The 19,050-nt window shown below is 37.5% G+C and overlaps 1 protein-coding gene across 7 annotated transcripts in view; it reads right to left on the bottom strand.

The window, feature by feature from the left end:
- The window catches only part of TOP6BL (TOP6B like initiator of meiotic double strand breaks), an 87,903-nt gene that overhangs the window by 44,354 nt on the left and 24,499 nt on the right, over positions 1-19,050 (bottom strand). The window contains exon 3 of one of the 7 annotated variants that reach the window (XM_076001664.1): positions 2,571-2,689. The exons of the other annotated variants lie outside the window; for them this stretch is intronic. The gene's annotated coding sequence lies outside the window, so the exon portion shown is untranslated. The remainder of the gene's footprint in view (positions 1-2,570; positions 2,690-19,050) is intronic. 7 annotated transcript variants of the gene reach the window in all.

The raw sequence follows: 19,050 nt of genomic DNA, 5'->3' as shown, positions 1-19,050 counted from the left end.
CTTTTTTTTTGAGACAGAGTCTCACTCTATTGCCCTGAGTAGAGGGCCATGGGGTTGGCCTAGCTCACAGCAACCTCAAACTCTAGGGCTCAAGCAATCTTCCTGTCTTGGCCTCCCAGAGTGCTAGGATTACAGGCATGAACGACTGCACCCAGCCAGGTATGTGAATTTTACATCAAGTAAAAGAAGAAAAGATGAAAGACATTAAAAATAGATCCAGAAGAAATAATGACTGAGAATTATCATAAAACAAAGACAGATATATAAACTATTTGAACAGCTTACCAAGTGTGAAGCAGGATAAATTTCTAAAAAACAAGACAAAAGAGAAAACTAAAAAAGCCACACAGTTAAACACATCACAATAAAACTCACATGAAAAGGATGAGAAAACCCTAAAATCTACCCAAAAAATTTAAATTAGCCCAAAAAAACCCCATGAGTTAGACTTCTCATCAACAATGCTAAATGCCAGAAGATAATCTAGTACTATCTTCAAAGTTCTGAAGAAAAGTAACTTTGAATATGGACTTTTGAGAGAGCTAAACTACCATTTAAAAATGAGAGACTTAAGATGTTTACCATCCACAAAACCTCACTGAAAGAACCACTAAAGAATCAACATGACCATTTAACCATGAGTTTACATTTTTGCTGAGATAGCATGGAGATAAGGAGAAAAAAGGAGAGATCATCATCAATATCAGACTAACTTTTCACATAGCTCTTCAGTGGTTAGATAGAACATTTTCAATCACATAACACTGTGAACACACAGCAAAACCATATATTGGGGCTTCTTCTTCCAGAAATAATTAAATAACTGATACCAAATGAGCCCTTCCACCAAAAACTACTTAAAACTGGATAAAATACATGAGATAATTGTGTTTAGGCACTAGAAAATAGATAGCACAAGACTATGATCCTTGAGAGAAGGGAAACTCATGAGGTGAGCTCTATGATTGCCCTGGATATCTGCCTGGGGGAATTTTCCTGTCCACAGAACAGGGATATGGAACCCAAGCAAAGCACAGTGGTCCTACTAAGCTGAGGAGGTAGGGAATAGAGTTTGGGGTAGTGAAAGTACCTGGAATCTACAGAGCAGGGCACCAGAAAGGAGGAAGCTGTAGAGAGGAGGGCACCAAAGTCTATGTGGGAGTTCTCCATGAGTCCTTGGCCAAGGGCTGGGATATACATGCAACAGAGTGAGACTACGGAAGATTTCCCAAAGAGGAGGAGCTATGGGGCTGAAAATGGAACAAAATACTAGTGGTCAAACAGTAATGGGAAATGTTGGTCATCAGGCCTGGCCAGAATGGAGAGACCTTGTTAAAACTGCTGATGTCCAGCTGAGGTGCCACACAGATCATGCTTCAGTAATAAAAATCATTTCTCTAGACCCACCCTGAAAAAGTATAAAGCCATGCTTCACCAAAATCCACAGAGGAGATAGAGTTTGGAGGTTAAGTGTTATCAAGTTAGAAAAATGCCTTGGCTTTCCACAGATCTACCCTTTAAAATATATAAAAACAAGCCTAGGCCGGGCGCTGTGGCTCACGCCTGTAATCCTAGCTCTTGGGAGGCCGAGGCGGGCGGATTGCTCAAGGTCAGGAGTTCAAAACCAGCCTGAGCAAGAGCGAGACCCCGTCTCTACTATAAATAGAAAGAAATCAATTGGCCAACTGATATATATATATATAAAAAATTAGCCGGGCATGGTGGCACATGCCTGTAGTCCCAGCTACTTGGGAGGCTGAGGCAGAAGGATCACTCGAGCCCAGGAGTTTGAGGTTGCTGTGAGCTAGGCTGACACCACGGCACTCACTCTAGCCTGGACAACAAAGCGAGACTCTGTCTCAAAAAAAAAAAAAAAAAAAAAACAAGCCTGCATGAGGTCAAGATGATTAGTCGGCTAGAACTTCCTGCTAGAACAAAAATTAGTACTCTTCAGAGGTAGATAGCAGAATACAGAATATTATCATATTGCCTAGCATAAAATAAAAATTTACTAGACATGCAACAAAACAGGGAAATGTAACCCACAGTAAAGAAAAAAAAAAAAACAATCAATAGAAACAGAACCTGATATGATAAATATGTTACATAATGAAAGACTTAAAAGCAACTATTATAAATATGTTCAAAGATTTAAAATTAAAAGATGGTCTTAATGAGTTAACTGATAGGAATTATCAGCAGAGAAATGAACACTATAAAAAGAAAACCAAATGAAAATTCTATAACTTAAAATTTCAATAACTGAAATGAAGAATTCACCAGATAGGTTTCACAGCAGAGCAGAGATGACAAAAGAGTCAATGAAATCACTAAAGACAAATAACAAAAATCCAATCTGAAGAACACAGAAAAAAGACTGAAGAAAAATAAAGTTTTAGGAACCTGTAGGAAAATATCAGCCAGTTTAAAATATGTGTAATGGGAGTTCCTGAAGGAAAATAAAATGAGAATAGGGAAGGAAAATATTATGAAATCATGAAAAAATTCTCTAAAATTTGATGAAAAAAATGTTTTATTTTCAATTTTTTTTGTAGAGACAGAGGTCTTACATAAGTCTTATGTTGTCCAGGCTGGTCTCAAACTCCTGGTTAAGTACTGGCCTCAAGTAATCCTCCCACTTCAACCTCCCAACGTGCTGGGATCATAGGCATGAGCCACCGCACCTGGCCTTGATGAAAAATATTAAGATGTTAAGCACAGCAAGCCCCAAGGAGGATAAATACAAATAAAATTTTTAAAAATGCAAAAGAAATCACATCTAGATATGTAATAGTCAAAATGATAAAAACCAAAGATAAAGATGAAATCTTGAATGAATCCAGAGGAAAAGCATATATTACATACAGAAGAAGTATAATATGAATCACGGCTGACTTCTTATCATAAACAGGGAAGGCTAGAAGACCATGGACAACATCTTTTAAAATGTTAAAGGAAGGAAAGGAAAAAAACTATAGAGCTAGAATTCCATATTCAGTGCAAAGTTCTTTAAAAATAAGGGTAAGGTAAAGACATTGAAAGATAAACGAAAGATGAAATAAGTTCCTGCTAGAAGACCTGCACTACAAGAAATGCTAAAGGATTCTTATTAGGCTGAAGATGCAAACAGGAAGAAATGAAAAGCACCAGAAATCATAAATAAGTGGATAAATATGAAAGACTATTTTTTTCTCCTTGAATTTTTCTTAACAGACAACTAAATTGTTCAGAGCAAACATAACTACATTGTAAGGCAGGAATTATAACATTTAAAAAAGCACTCAAGGCCAGGCACGGCTCACGCCTGTAATCCTAGCACTCTGGGAGGCCGAGGCGGGTGGATTGCTCAAGGTCAGGAGTTCGAAACCAGCCTGAGCAAGAGCGAGACCCTGTCTCTACTAAAATTAGAAAGAAATTAATTGGCCAACTAATATATATAGAAAAAATTAGCCGGGCATGGTGGTGCATGCCTGTAGTCCCAGCTACTCAGGAGGCTGAGACAGAAGGATCGCTTGAGCCCAGGAGTTTCAGGTTGCTGTGAGCTAGGCTGACGCCATGGCACTCACTCTAGCTTGGACAACAAAGTGAGACTCTGTCTCAAAAAAAAAAAAAAAAAAAAAAAGCACTCAAAATTGAGCAAAAAAATAGTATTTGTCTATACCTTCATCACACTATCTTGATTACTATAGCTTTATAATAAGTCTTGAAGCCAGGCACAGTCAGGTGGCTGAGGTGGGAAGATCACTTTAGGTGAGGAGTTTGAGATCAACCTGGCAAAAGAGAGTGAGATTCCTGTCTCTAAATAAAATAAGAAATATCAGAGGGGTGTGGTGGTATGACCTGTAGTCCCAGCTATAATACTTGGGAGGCTAAGGCAGGAGGATTGCTTGAACCCAGGACTTTGAGTCTGCTGTGAGCTATGATCACACCACTGCACTCCAACCTGAGCAAGACCCCTATCTCAAAAATAAAAGTCTTGAAGTTCAGGTAATGTCAGTCCTCTGACTTTGTTCTTCAATATTGAGTTGGCTATTCTGGGTCTTTTGTCTCTCCATATAAACTTTAGAATCAGTTTGTCAATATCCACCGAATGATTTGCTGGAATTTTGATTGGGATTGCAATGAATTCACGGATAAAGCTGAGAAAAGCCAACAGCTTGACAATAATGACTCTTCCTATCCATGAATATAGAATATCTCTCCATTTATTTAGTTCTTCTTTGATATCTTCCATCAGAGCTTTGTAGTTTTCCTCATATCAATCTTATACATGTTTTGTTAGCTTTAAACCTAAGTATTTAATTTTTGGGATACTAATGTGAATGGTAATGTTTTTTTAAATAGCAGACTCCACTGTTCATTGCTGATATACTGGAAAGTGATTGACTGATATATACTAACCTTGTATCCTGCAACTTTACTATAATCACTTTAGTCCATATAATTTTTTAACCAGTTTTTCCTAAAAAAGTTGTTAATTTACAAATTTTACAAAATATTTTTTTTTTTGAGAGACAGGATCTCCCTCTGTCCCTCACGTGGGAGTACAGTGGCATCATCATAGTTCACTGCAACTTCAAAATCCTGGGATCTGGTGATCCTCCTGCCTCAGCCTCTCTGGTAGCTGGGATTACAGGTACATGCCACCATCCCCAACTAATTTTTAAATTTTTGTAGAGACAGGGTCTTGCTATGTTGCTTAGACTGGTCTCAAACTCCCAAGCTTAAGCAATCCTCCTGCCTGAGCCTCCCAAAATGCTAGGATTACAGACAAGAGCCACTGAGCCAAGTCCAAAATAATTTTTTATAATAAAAGAAACTTTCCCCAACTAAATCTGAAATATTGGAAAATTTTTTTAAAAACTTATATTTGTCCTTGCTTTAAGAAAATATGCTGTTTCAAAATGGAAACAACCAAAAAGCTACATTAGAAAGGTATAATATGTTCATGATCAGCCTGAGCAAGAGCAAGAGCCCATCTCTACAAAAAAAAAGAAAAATTAGCCAGGTGTGGTGGTGCATACCTGTAGTCCCAGCTACTTGTGTGGCTAGCACAAAAGGATCACTTGAGCCCAGGAGTTTGAGGTTGTAGTGAGCTATGATGACACCACTGCACTCTAGCTGGGTGACAAAGCAAGACTCTGTCTCAATAAAAAGCAATTTCAAGAGCCATAAAAATGTATGTAGTGTCTCTTTTTGCCTGCCCTGCTGCAACAATGGGTCTAGTTGTCATCCATGGCCTATGTACCATGCTTTGTAAACATGTATCTTGGCCGGGCGCAGTGGCTCATGCCTGTAATCCTAGCACTCTGGGAGGCTGAGACGAGTGGATTGCTCGAGGTCAGGAGTTCAAAACCAACCTGAGCAAGAGCGAGACCGGTCTCTACTATAAATAGAAAGAAATTAATTGGCCAACTAACATATATAGAAAAAATTAGCCGGGCATGGTGGCACATGCCTGTAGTTCCAGCTACTCGGGAGGCTGAGGCAGTAGGATCACTTGAGCCCAGGAGATTGAGGTTGCTGCGAGCTAGGCTGACGCCATGGCACTCACTCTAGCCTGGGCAACAAAGCAAGACTCTGTCTAAAAAAAAAAAAAAAAAAAACATGTATCTTGCTCTTGCCCTATAAGCCTATCTTTCTCTCCTCAATAAACCACATTTTCATGCTTGCCTAACTTGGACGTGTCTGGTCACTGTACTCTTTGGCCATGAGTACACCAAGAACTGATAGTTTCAGACTAAAACCTAACAAATGTACTTAATGCCATTATACACTTACAAATGGTTAAGTTAGCAAATTTTGTTATGTATATTTTACCACAATAAAAAAAAATCTGCCATTAGTTCTCAATTCACTATCTTCTGCCTTTTTTTTTTTTTTTTTTTGAGACAGAGTCTCACTTTGTTGCCCGGGCTAGAGTGAGTGCCGTGGCGTCAGCCTAGCTCACAGCAACCTCAAACTCCTGGGCTCGAGTGATCCTTCTGCCTCAGCCTCCCGGGTAGCTGGGACTACAGGCATGCGCCACCATGCCCGGCTAATTTTTTATATATATATCAGTTGGCCAATTAATTTCTTTCTATTTATAGTAGAGACGGGGTCTCGCTCAGGCTGGTTTTGAACTCCTGACCTTGAGCAATCCGCCCGCCTCGGCCTCCCAAGAGCTAGGATTACAGGCGTGAGCCACAGCGCCCGGCCTCTTCTGCCTTTTGAATACATTTCTCATATTCTCATTTTAAAAAAACTCCAAAAAACTCAAGTATTCTGTTCTGAGAAAATTATTGCCAAACTAAAAATCACCTGGTAACAAAATGTCTGAGCAATTTAATTTTTTGAAACGTTGTCAGAAGCAGTTGTGTACTCAAAAAACACAATGATTTGTAAATTTGGGGAAAGTGACATTTTCTTACAACCTCAAAAATTTTAGTTCCCAGCACTACTTTCCCCAAATAGAAAAAGGACTTAACAAATAAAACAGAAAAAACAAATAAATTTTTTAAAATGTACATAGACTTTGATCACGTTAATTCTACCTCAGAAAATTAGTCCTAAATGTTTCAATTAAGTATAAAGCTATATGCATTAAGATATTCATTCCAGTGACATTAACAATAGGTAGCACTTACTGAGAACTGTGTACTAAGAAAACCACTGTGCTACATGCATTATATGAATTACCCTCATTTAATTCTCAAAACAACTTTATGAGGTAGGTACTTCAAAAAGATCAAATAACTTGCTTAAGGACACATAGTATGAGCTCCTAGCCATTAAACTATACTACTTTTCATAATAATTGGGGGGAAAAGAGTAAAACTATCTATTAATAAAAAATGGTTAATTTATGATATGTCTTGATAGACAATTTAGCCATTAAAATGACTAAAAGACTATAACATGACAAATGCTTATAATATGTTAAGTAAAAAAGAAATGGGACAACATTGTGTACATATTGTGATTACAACTATATTAAAAATATGGGAGGCAGTCTGAAAAGAATACAATAAAATACTAACATTTATTATGTAAGAATTTTTTTCCTTTTCTCTGTTTCCCAGTTTTCCAAATGAGCTATCCCTATAACTAAGTGCCATTTGAAACTGATTTCTCTGATGGTGACAAAGTTATATTTTGGGGGGGTTGTTTTGTTTTTTCAAGCAACTCAACAAACCAATTAACTATTTGGTCTTGCTTGGCCTGACTCCTGTCCTTTAGTATAGCCTCATAATGATGCTTGCAAGTAATGTATCAGCAAATAAAGCAGCAAAACTAATGCATTTCTAAGAAGGAAGCTAATTAAGACAAAAGATGAAAGCTCTTTGGGTGGCACTGTGGCTTAATGTCATTAAATTGGATAATTATTTCCATATTATAACCCTAGACATACTTTAGAAAAGGAAAGAGAAAGCAGGACATTTTAATGGAGGATCGGCTATCTTTTAAAAATGTTGTATCAAATCTTCATTCACTCCTATAAAAGGGAGAAGGATTAACGGCCATGGCTGCATAATCATAGAGCTCATCCGCCAAGAAGTCAGTCAGCAAAGGTGTGGTCTCTTAGGTCTCCAACAAAGGAATATGCACCTGAGCCTCATACTACCACTGACTGGGTCCCAAACAAAAGGGATATAGACTGAGAATGGAGGGAGAAAAACTTGATCTTTCTAAGCATGTGCCTCTTTAGATAACCTCAATAATCTGCCCACCAAATGTGATACAGGATACCGGGTATAATTCTATAGATTTATTCAACTTGTGGTATGAGAATACCTGTACATTTATTGAGTATAAACAGAAAACTGGTTATCTAAAAGCTAATAAAATAGGCAAATCTCTAGCAAGAGAGTATACTTTAGAATAAACCAAAATACTATGGAATGGTGATTAAAACATAGCCTCTGGAGCCAGTGTGTTCATATATCCCACTCAACCACCTCTTAGATTTGTGATTTAAAAAATAATAATAAAATAGAGATTGGAGTCTCACTATGTTCCCTGGGCTGGTCTTGAACTCCAGGCCTCAAGCAATCCTCTCACCTCAGCCTCCTAAAGTGTTGGGATCTTAGAGGAATGAGCCACCACACCTGGCCAAGATTTCTGACTTTTAACAAGTTATTTAACTTTTTTGTGTTAAAATGAAATGTCTATTAGTAGTAGTATCATCACCACCACCACCAAGCAAAAGAGAAGGCACAAAAACAACAAAAGAAACGCAAAAGAAATATGAGTGCAATTTTTTTTTTTTTTTTTTTAGAAAGAGGGTGTCACTCTGTCACCCAGGCTGGAGTGCAGTGACACAATCATAGCTCACTGCAGCCTTGAATTCCTGGGCTCAAGCGATCCTCCTGCCTCAGCTTCTCGAGTAGCTAGGACTATAGGCGTGTGCCACCACACTCAGGTAGTTTCTGTATTTTTTGTAGAGATGAGGTCTCACAATATTATTGCCCAGGTTTGTCATGAAGAATGCAAATATTTTCAAGTCATAAAAGTATGCCCTAAATATCTTTACACCAATTAATTTGAAAATTAAGAAGAAATGCCTAACACATAGCAGGTACACAGCAAGTGCTAATAAATATGTATGAATGAATAAAGAAATGAATGAATGAAAGAGAGTAAATTCAGGACAATTTCTAATATGTGTATTAGAAATATTTTTTCCTTACATATATATTTCTAGTATATATTTTCTTATATATTTCTTACATATATTTTTCTTATACACACCAAATATACAAAAGAAAATATATGTATATAAGAAATGTGTATTTGTATGTGTATGTGTATACATGCACACATACACACCAAAATTGACTCATTGACTTTGGGAAAAATAGAAAACTTAAAGAAACCAAACATCATTAAAGAAAACAAGTTGGTAATCAAAAATATTTCCTTCTCTACCCCCCCAAAATAACAGGTTGAAACTTACTTTTTATACAGGTTAGCTTTACCAGATCTTTAAAGAACAGATACAGATACAAAAAGTTCCAGAGAACAAAAACGAACAAACCTACCTAACTCATTTTATAAAGTTAGTAAAATCTTGATACCAAAACAGGACAAGAACAATATATACCAATCTCACTAGGACCATAGAGGCAAAAATTAAATCTAGAATATATAAAATATATATCATGACCAAATTGTGATACAAACACAAGGATGTTTCATCAGAAAGTCTGTGAACAAAACTCAGCATATTAATAAAGATTTTTTTAAAATGTCATACTCTCAAAAGATATTTTAAAAAGCATTTTAGAAAATACAACACTCATTCATAACAAATACTGCTGAGATATTAGGAATAGAAACTTAACAAGAAGCCAGGTACTAAAAAACTGTCAAATATCATACATAATGATAGACTTCTAAGTAATCTCATTGAAGGAAGGGAAGACACAGCTAGCTGCCTAATATTATCCCTCCTATTCTACTCAATAATAGTACTATTTTGTCCAATATAATATGACAAGGAAAAGAAGTCATATAAGGATTGAAAAGGAAAAGATGAAGTTGTCATAATTTAGAGATGCTATGGTTACCCATATAGAGGATCCAAGAGAATCTACAGATAAACTATCAAAATTAATAAGAGTTTAATTCAGTAAAGCTGAAAAGATAAATACCATTCACAATAGCAACAAAAACTTTAAAACTCTGGAAATAAATATAACAAAAGATGTCTAACCATTATGAAAAGAACTAAAAAGTGTTAACATAAAAGGTCTGGCACTGGGTGTAGTAACTCACATCTACAATCACACCTGCAGCTTTTGGAGGTCTGAGGCAGGAGGATCGCTTGAGACCAGCCTGGGCAATATAGCAAGACCCCATCTCTACAAAAATTTAAAAAATTAGTTGAGCAAGGTTGAGTGTACTTGCAGTCCTAGCTACCTGGGAGGCCAAGGTAGGAGAATCACTTGAGCTCGGGAGATCAAGGCTGCAGTGAGCTATGATTGTGCCACTGTATTCCAGCCTAGGTGACAAAGTAAAATTTTGTCTCAAAAATAAATGAAGAAGAAGAAGAAGGAGGAGGAAGGAGGTAGGAGGAAAGAGGAGGAGGAAGTGGAGGAGGAAGAGGAGGAAGAGGAGGAGGAAGAGGAAGAAGAAGAAGAGGAAGAAGAAGAAGAGGAAGAAGAAGAAGAGGAAGAAGAAGAGGAGGAAGAAGAAGAGGAAGAGGAGGAGGAGGAGGAGGAGGAAGAGGGCCGGGTGCAGTGGCTCATGCCTGTAATCCTAGCACTCTGGGAGGCCGAGGCGGGCAGATCGTTTGAGCTTAGGAGTTCGAGACCAGCCTGAGCAAGAGTGAGACATCATCTCTACTAAAAATAGAAAGAAATTAATTGGCCAACTAAAAACATAGAGAAAAGAAAAAATTAGCTGGGCATAGTGGCACGTGCCTGTAGTCCCAGCTACTTGGGAGGCTGAGGCAGAAGGGTTGCTTGAGCCCAGGAGTTTGAAGTTGCTGTGAACTAGGCTGATGCTACGGCACTGTAGCCGGGGCAACAGAGTGAGACTCTGTCTTAAAAAAAAAAAAAAAAAAAGAGGAAGAGGAAGATCAAGACCAGGTATGGTGGCCGGGCACAGGGGCTCACACCTGTAATCCTAGGTCTCTGGGAGGCTGAGGCAGGGGGATTGCTCGAGGTCAGGAGTTCGAAACCAGCCTGAGCAAGAGCAAGACCCTGTCTCTACTATCAATAGAAAGAAATTAATTGGCCAACTAATATATATAGAAAAAATTAGCCAAGCATGGTGGCACATGCCTGTAGTCCCAACTACTCGGGAGGCTGAGGCAGTAGGATTGCTTGAGCCCAGGAGTCTGAGGTTGCTGTGAGCTAGGCTGATGCCACGGCACTCACTCTAGCCTGGGCAACAAAGTGAGACCCTGTCTCAAAAAAAAGGAAAAAGACCAGGTATGGTGACAGGTGTCTATAATCCCAGTTACTAAGGAGGCTGAATCTGGATGATCGCTTTCAGCCCAGGATTTCAAGTCCAACCTGGGCAACACAGTGAAACTTCATTTCTAAAAATATTTTTTTAAATAAAAATAGGGCTGGATACAGTGGCTCACACCTGTAATCCCAGCACTCTGGGAGGCCAAGGTGGGAGGATTACTCGAGGCCAGGAGTTTGAGACCAGCCTGGACAACATGGTAAGACCCCACCTCTACAAAAAATTTTAAAAATTAGCAGGGCATGGTGGTGTGCACCTGTAGTTCCAGCTACTCAGAAGGCTGAGGTATGAAAACCGCTTGAGCCCAGGAGTTCTAGGCTGCAGTGAGCTATGACCAAGCCACTGCACTCTAGCCTGCATGACAGAGCAAGACCCTGTCTCAGAAAATAAAATGAAATAAATACAAGTTTTTAAAAAAATATCTAAATAGAAATGATATCAGCAAGATGGCAGAATAGGAAGAGAGCCAGGCCCTCGTTCCCTCCCCCACCCCTGCCAAGAGACACTGACTCAACAAGAATATTAAATTGCCTTTGTGAGAACTTCAAAAGCCAGTTAAGAGGGTACAGAACTTCAGGTGAGTGCAAAGCCAAGAAAAGCCACATCAAAGCAAGATCCAGGTTAAAGGAGCACTCCCCATCTGAGACATCATAGCCTTACGGCACAGGAAAAGAAGCAAACGCTAAAATATACACTGGCTCTTAAAGCTTCTGCTGGAAGATGGCACACAACACTTCCACTCCCATTTCATTGGACCAAGCAAGTTACACGACCCAACCTTATATTGATAGGGCCAGAAGTATAATTTTCCCATAGGAGAGCAGAAAATATTTTGAATAATAAAATCTAGCAAAATGTTTTCTGGAGTCAGGAATACTTTGGCTTTACTTACTAGCTATTTGTTCTTGGGTAAGCTCCTTATTCTCTTATAGAATCTATATATTGGAGATCATAGTGCCTACCTACTTCTTAATTGTGACAATAAAAATTAAATAACATTTTTAAAAAGAAGATCTATTAATAAATAAATGACAAGCTATATCATCTCACAGAAACAAAAACCATAAAAATATTAATTGCCACCAAATCTATAAATTTAATAGCAATCAATATCACAACAAAATTTTTATAGAACCAATTAATTATAAAATTCATAGGCTATAGTAAAAGTTTTAAAAACCAAAGATAATCTGAAAAAAGAATAACAAGAAGGTGGGATTTGCCCTACCATATAGCAAGATTTATTCTAAAGCTTTAGAAAATAAGACTCCATAATACTGTCCCAGGAACATACATAAAGACTAGATCACTCAGAAACAGACCCAAGCGGCCGGGCACCGTGGCTCACGCCTGTAATCCTAGGTCTCTGGGAGGCCGAGGCAGGTGGATCATTTGAGCTCAGAAGTTCAAAACCAGCCTGAGCAAGAGCGAGACCCCGTCTCTACTATAAATAGAAAGAAATTAATTGGCCAACTAATATATATAGAAAAAAATTAGCCGGGCATGGTGACACATGCCTGTAGTCCCAGCTACTCAGGAGGCTGAGGCAGCAGGATTGCTTGAGCCCAGGAGTTTGAGGTTGCTGTGAGCTAGGCCGATGCCACAGCACTCACTCTAGCCTGGGCAACAAAGTGAGACTCTGTCTCCAAAAAAAGAAACAGACCCAAGCATATATAGAACCTCAGAATATGACAAAATAGTAACAGAAATTACTGGGGTAATTTATATACTACCCCAGTAGTATTTATATACTATCCTAATTTATATACTACCCCTCAATAAACTGAGGTCAAGTAGCAATCTGTTTGTGAAAAATTTAAATTAGATTCCTAACTTCTATGGTAAATAAAAATAAACTCCAGGTTAATTTTAATAAAGTATAATTTTAAAACTTTAAAACCACCAAAAGAATTATATAAAGATACCATTATGACTTCAGTGTAGAGAAGAACTGCCTCAAATCAATTATTACAGCTTCTGCTTTATAAAACTAGAAAGAGAAGAGTAAATAAGACCCAAAATAAGCAGAAGGAAGGAAAGAATAAAAGATCAGATTAGAAATCAATGAAATAGAAAATAGAAGAAACCTGGTTCTAGCCAGACTGATGAAGGAAAAAAAGAGAGAGAAGACACAAATAATCAACAATACCAGGAATAAGAGCGGTGATATTACTTGAGATTCTATAAGTATCAGAAAGATAACAAAATATTATGAACAATTTTATGCCAATAAACTCAACAACTTTGATGAAATAGACAAATTCCTTGACAGACACAAATTATCCACACTTACTCAAGAAAAAAGAGATGACCTGAATAGCCCTACAATTATAAAAGATATTGAATTTGCAATTAAAATATCTCCCAGGAAGGAAAAATCTGGCCCAGATGTCTTCCCTGATGAATTGTACCAAATATATAAGGAAGAAATAATATCTTCTCTCTTCTAAACAATTGAAGAACAGAGAATATATCACAACTCATTCTGTAAGGCCAGTGTTACTCATACCAAAACAGGCAGGACAAAGACAATACAAGAAAATTACAGGGACTGTGTTCCCTGTAGATGCAAGAATTCTTTTTTTTTTTTTTTGAGACAGAGTCTCACTTTGTTGCCCAGGCTAGAGTGAGTGCCGTGGCGTCAGCCTAGCTCACAGCAACCTCAAAGTCCTGGGCTCAAGCGATCCTTCTGCCTCAGCCTCCCGAGTAGCTGGGACTACAGGCATGCACCACCACGCCCGGCTAATTTTTTTTTTGTATATATATTAGTTGGCCAATTAATTTGTTTCTATTTATAGTAGAGACGGGGTCTCGCTCTTGCTCAGGTTGGTTTCGAACTCCTGAACTCAAAGGATCCGCCCGCCTCGGCCTCCCAGAGAGCTAGGATTACAGGCGTGAGCCACCGCGCCCGGCCAAGAATTCTTAATAAAATTTTGGAATATCAAATCCAAAATATACAAACAGGATAATAAAACATGGCCAAGTGGGATTTAACCCAGAAATGCAAAGCTAGTTGAACATTTGAAAATTAGTGTAATTCACCATATTAACAAACTAAAAAGGAAAAAAACATATCCTCTCAATGGATGCATAAAAAATCATTTGACCAGCCGGGCGCGGTGGCTCACGCTTGTAATCCTAGCACTCTGGGAGGCCGAGGCGGGCGGATTGCTCAAGGTCAGGAGTTCAAAACCAGCCTGAGCGAGACCCCATCTCTACTATAAAAAAAATAGAAAGAAATTAATTGGCCAACTAATATATATATATATAAAATTAGCCGGGCATGGTGGCTCGTGCCTGTAGTCCCAGCAACTCGGGAGGCTGAGGCAGTAGGATTGCTTGAGCCCAGGAGTTTGAGGTTGCTGTGAGCTAGGCTGACGCCACGGCACTCACACTAGCCTAGGCAAGAAAGCGAGACTCTGTCTCAAAAAAAAAAAAAAAAAATCATTTGACCAAGTCCCAAAATCATCCATTTCTAATAAGAACCCTCAGCAAATCAGGACCAAGAGAGAACTACTTCAAACTGATAAAGGGCATCTATAAAAAACCTATGGCTAACATTATACTTAAAGAAAAAAATACAGTTTATTTAATGGTGATAAATTGAATGATTTCCTAAGATCAAGAACACGATAAGAAAGTCTGATATTATATTCAACATTGTACTAGAGGATCTAGCCAGTTCAATAAGGCAAGAAGAGACATAAAAGGTATCCAGACTGGAAAGGAAAAATAAAACTCTCTTTATAAATGCTATGATCCTCAAAGTAGAAAATCCTCTGGAATCTACCAAAAAAACTACCAGAATTATAAGTTAGTTTAGCAAGGTTGAAAAATACAAAAAAAAAAAAATTGTATTTCAAATACTGGCAGTAAATAATTGGAAATTAAAATTTAAAAAAAGACAACAGCATCAGAAATATTAAACAGTATTAATCTGATAAAAGATTTATACTGAAAACTATAAAATACTACTTAGAGAAATTAAAGAAGACCTAAAAAATATGGAGAGATATTGTGTTCATGAATCAGAAGACTAAATATTGCTAATAACTCAGATGCTAGTTCTCTGCCAAATTGATCTAGAAATGCAATGTAATCTCAATCAAAATCCCAGCTGACATTTTTGTAGACATTCTAAAGTAGATTCTAAAGTTCATATAGAAATGTCAAGGGCCTACAATAGCTAAAACAACTTTAAAAAAGGACAAAGTTGGAGGTCTTACACTGTCTAACTTGAAGATCTGTTTTAAAACTACAGTTATCAAGAGAGTGTTGGCATCAAGACAGATAAACAGGCCAAAAGAACAGAGTACAGAGTCTATAAATAGACATATACATGGTCAATTAATTTTCAGTAAAAGTACAAAATCAATTTAGTGGAGAAATGATAGTCTTTTTAATAAGTGGTGCTGGACCAACTGGGATACCTATATGCAGAAAATTTAATTTCAATCCATACCTAGCACCACATACAAAAATCAACTCATGGCCGGGTGTGGTGGCTCACATCTGTAATCCTAGCACTCTGGAAGGCCAAGGCGGGCAGATCGTTTGAGCTCAGGAGTTCGAGACCAGCCTGAGCAAGCGCAAGACCCCGTCTCTACTATAAATAGAAAGAAATTAATTGGCCAACTAATATATATATAGTATATATAGAAGAAAAATTAGCCGGGCATGGTGGTGCATGCCTGTAGTCCCAGCTACTCGGGAGGCTAAGGCAGGAGGATCTCTTGAGCCCAGGAGTTTGAGGTTGCTGTGAGCTAGGCTGACACCACGGCACTCACTCTAGCCTGTGCAACAAAGTGAGACTGTCTCAAAAAAAAAAAAAAAAAAAAAAAAAAAAGTCTATAGTCAGCACTAAGTTGTAGGGTAAACAGTGAGGATATCTGGATTATAGTCCTGACTCTGACATTAACCATTTGGTGTGATTTTGCTTATCTTTTTGTACTTTAATTTCCTAGAATGTAAAATTTAGGGAATCAGTATGTAAAAAACTTTCAAATTCTTCAATTTTTATTCTGCTTTATGTTTCTGAATCTTAGTTTTCTGATTTATAAAATAACAAACATTGGTTTCTTTTATAGGTAGCTTTAAATTAATGCTAAAATGTGAAAACAATTTGTAAAAGTATAAAGCAGCATTTATTATTTGACAAATTATAATATATAATTATGGATTATAAGGTGACATTATAATATATATATATACACACACACACACACAGTATGGAATGATTAAATCAAGACAATCAACATATGTATCACTTTAAATATTTATTTTTCCTGTCTAACTGCAACTTTGTGTCCTTTGACCAACTTCTCCCCATTCTTTCCAGCCCCCCAACTTCTGGGAACTACCTAGATTCTACTTTCCCCTTCTACGAGTTTGGGTTGTTTTAGATTCCATTTATAAGTGAGAACACATGGTATTTGTCTTTCTGTGCCTGGCTTCTTTTACTTATCGTAATGTCCTCCAGGTTCATCCATGTTGTTGCAAAAGACAGGCTTTCCTTCTTTAAGACTGAATAGTATTCCATTGTATATATACGACATTTTCTTTATCATTTATCCACTGATGGACACTTAAGTTGTTTCCATAACTTGGTTATTGTAAATAATGCTACAGTAAACACAGGAGTGTCAACATCTCTTTGATGTACTAATTTCAAGTCCTTAGGATATATACCCGGAAGTGGGATTGCTAGATCATTTGGTAATTCTATTTTTAGGGTTTTGGGGAACCTCCATACAGTTTTCCATAAGGGCAGTACTAATTTATATTCCCACTCACAATGTACAAGGGTTCCCTTTTCTCCATATCATCATTACCAGCATTTGTTATCTTTTGTCTTTTTTTTTTTTTTTTTTTTTTTTGAGACAGAGTCTCGCTTTCTTGCCCAGGCTAGAGTGAGTGCCGTGGCGTCAGCCTCGCTCACAGCAACCTCAGACTCCTGGGCTCAAGCAATCCTCCTGCCTCAGCCTCCCGAGTAGCTGGGACTACAGGCATGAGCCACCATGCCCGGCTGATTTTATATTATATATATTAGTTGGCCAATTAATTTCTTTCTATTTTTATGGTAGAGACGGGGTCTCGCTCAGGCTGGTTTTGAACTCCTGACCTTGAGCAATCCGCCCGCCTCGGCCTCCCAGAGTGCTAGGATTACAGGCGTGAGCCACCGTGCCCGGCCATCTTTTGTCTTTTTGATAATAGCCATTCTTACAGGTATAATTTGATATCTCATTGTGGTTTTAGTTTGCATTTCCATAATGATAGTGATGTTGAGCATATTTTCATATATCTGGTGGTCATTTGTATATCTTCTTTGAAGAAATGTCTGTTCAGATCCTTTGCCCATTTTTTAATCAGGTTATTTGGGTGTTTTTGGGTTTTTTTTTTTGAGTTCCTTATATATTTTGAGTATTAACTCCTAATGGGATGTATTGCTTGCAGGTATTTCTGCCAACCATACGTTGTCTCTTCACTATGTTAATTGTTTCCTTTGCTGTGCTGAAATATCAGTTAAATGAACATGAATGATATTTCTATTTTTTATTTCCAGAAGTATTTCTCATCCTCTAAAAGTGATAGATGTGCTGTTTCTCTTGACCCTAGTTCCTTTCTGCTGAACCTTATGTCAATTCATTTTTTTGCTATTTAAAGTTTGCCTATCTACTACTGGTTTCTTTGCCCTATGTACAATTGTTATCAAGTCTTCCCTATTCTTACAAAATAAGGAACAAAAACAATTAATCTTCAATTATTGTATTTTTCTCCTTTTCTGGATAAACTTCTTTTTTTTTGAGACAGTCTCACTTTGTTGCGTAGGCTAGAGTGACTGCCGCGGTGTCAGCCTAGCTCACAGCAAACTCAAACTCCTGGGCTCAAGCAATCCTGCTGCCTCAGCCTCCCGAGTAGCTGGGACCACAGGCATGTCCCACCATGCCCGGCTAATTTTTTCTATATATTTGTTAGTTGGCCAATTAATTTCTTTCTATTTATAGTGGAGGCGGGGTTTCGCTCTAGCTCAGGCTGGTTTCGAACTCCTGACCTCGGGCAATCCACCTGCCTTGGCCTCCCAGAGTGCTAGGATTACCATCGTGAGCCATGGCACCTGGCCTGGATAAACTTCTTAAGGGAGAAATCTCTACTCACTGTACTTACCTATTCCCATTCACTCAATTTCTTGGTCTCTTGGAAATTGACTCTACTTTTACCATTCCATTGAAACCACCCCTCTAAGGTCAACACTAATCTCTATTACATTTTAATCATTGTTTTATAATTATAAAATGAATACATATTCATTGTGGAACATTTGGAAAATGTAGTAAAATATAAGGAATAAATAAAAATTACTCATAAATCCACCATTGAGTTAATCATTTTTAATATTTTCATGTTTTTTCCAGTGTTTTTCTAATAATAGTTATAAGCCTAAACAATAGATCAGAAATACATAATATGGTTGGTTTTCTTTTTTTAACAAAATTAGAATCAAACTATATATTACTTTGTAACATATATGTTTTCCCACTCTTGACATTATTGTGAGCATTTTTAATCACTTTTTAAAATTGCTTAACTTAGTGTCTTATACTGAATTTTTGTATCTTTCATCATGCTTTGTGCACAGTAGGTAGTCAAAAATTATTTGGCGAATGAATAGATAGCTTAAGAGGCAGAGAATTTAGAGGATGAATATATATGACCGTAGCATTTATAGTCATTCTGGTTAGCCACTTAATAGTTTTGTGATTAAAGGCAAGTAACATAACCTCCTTGTGCCTGATTTTTCTCATTTGTAAAGTGGGAATAGCAACAATTAGGGTTGTTAGGAAGATTACAATGAGAAAATATATTTCAAATAATTACCATAGTGCCTGGAAGATAGAAGGTGCTCAAGGCTTCTGTTTATATCTTTGACCACTTCATCTACATGCCCTATATCTCTAACCTAGACCTATCCTGTAAACATCAGGTCTGTTCTCCATCCAGCTATCAGAGCAATCATTAAAAAAATGTAAGTAGATTATATCGTTCCCTGCTTAAAAGACCTTAGTATGTACCATTGCAACTGAAAAATCTACACCT

Source organism: Microcebus murinus, chromosome 4 (genome assembly GCF_040939455.1).
Source record: "Microcebus murinus isolate Inina chromosome 4, M.murinus_Inina_mat1.0, whole genome shotgun sequence".
NCBI lineage: Eukaryota > Metazoa > Chordata > Mammalia > Primates > Cheirogaleidae > Microcebus > Microcebus murinus.
The sequence above is the reverse complement of the archived record's forward strand: the minus strand, read 5'-3'. Positions and strand labels throughout refer to the sequence as shown.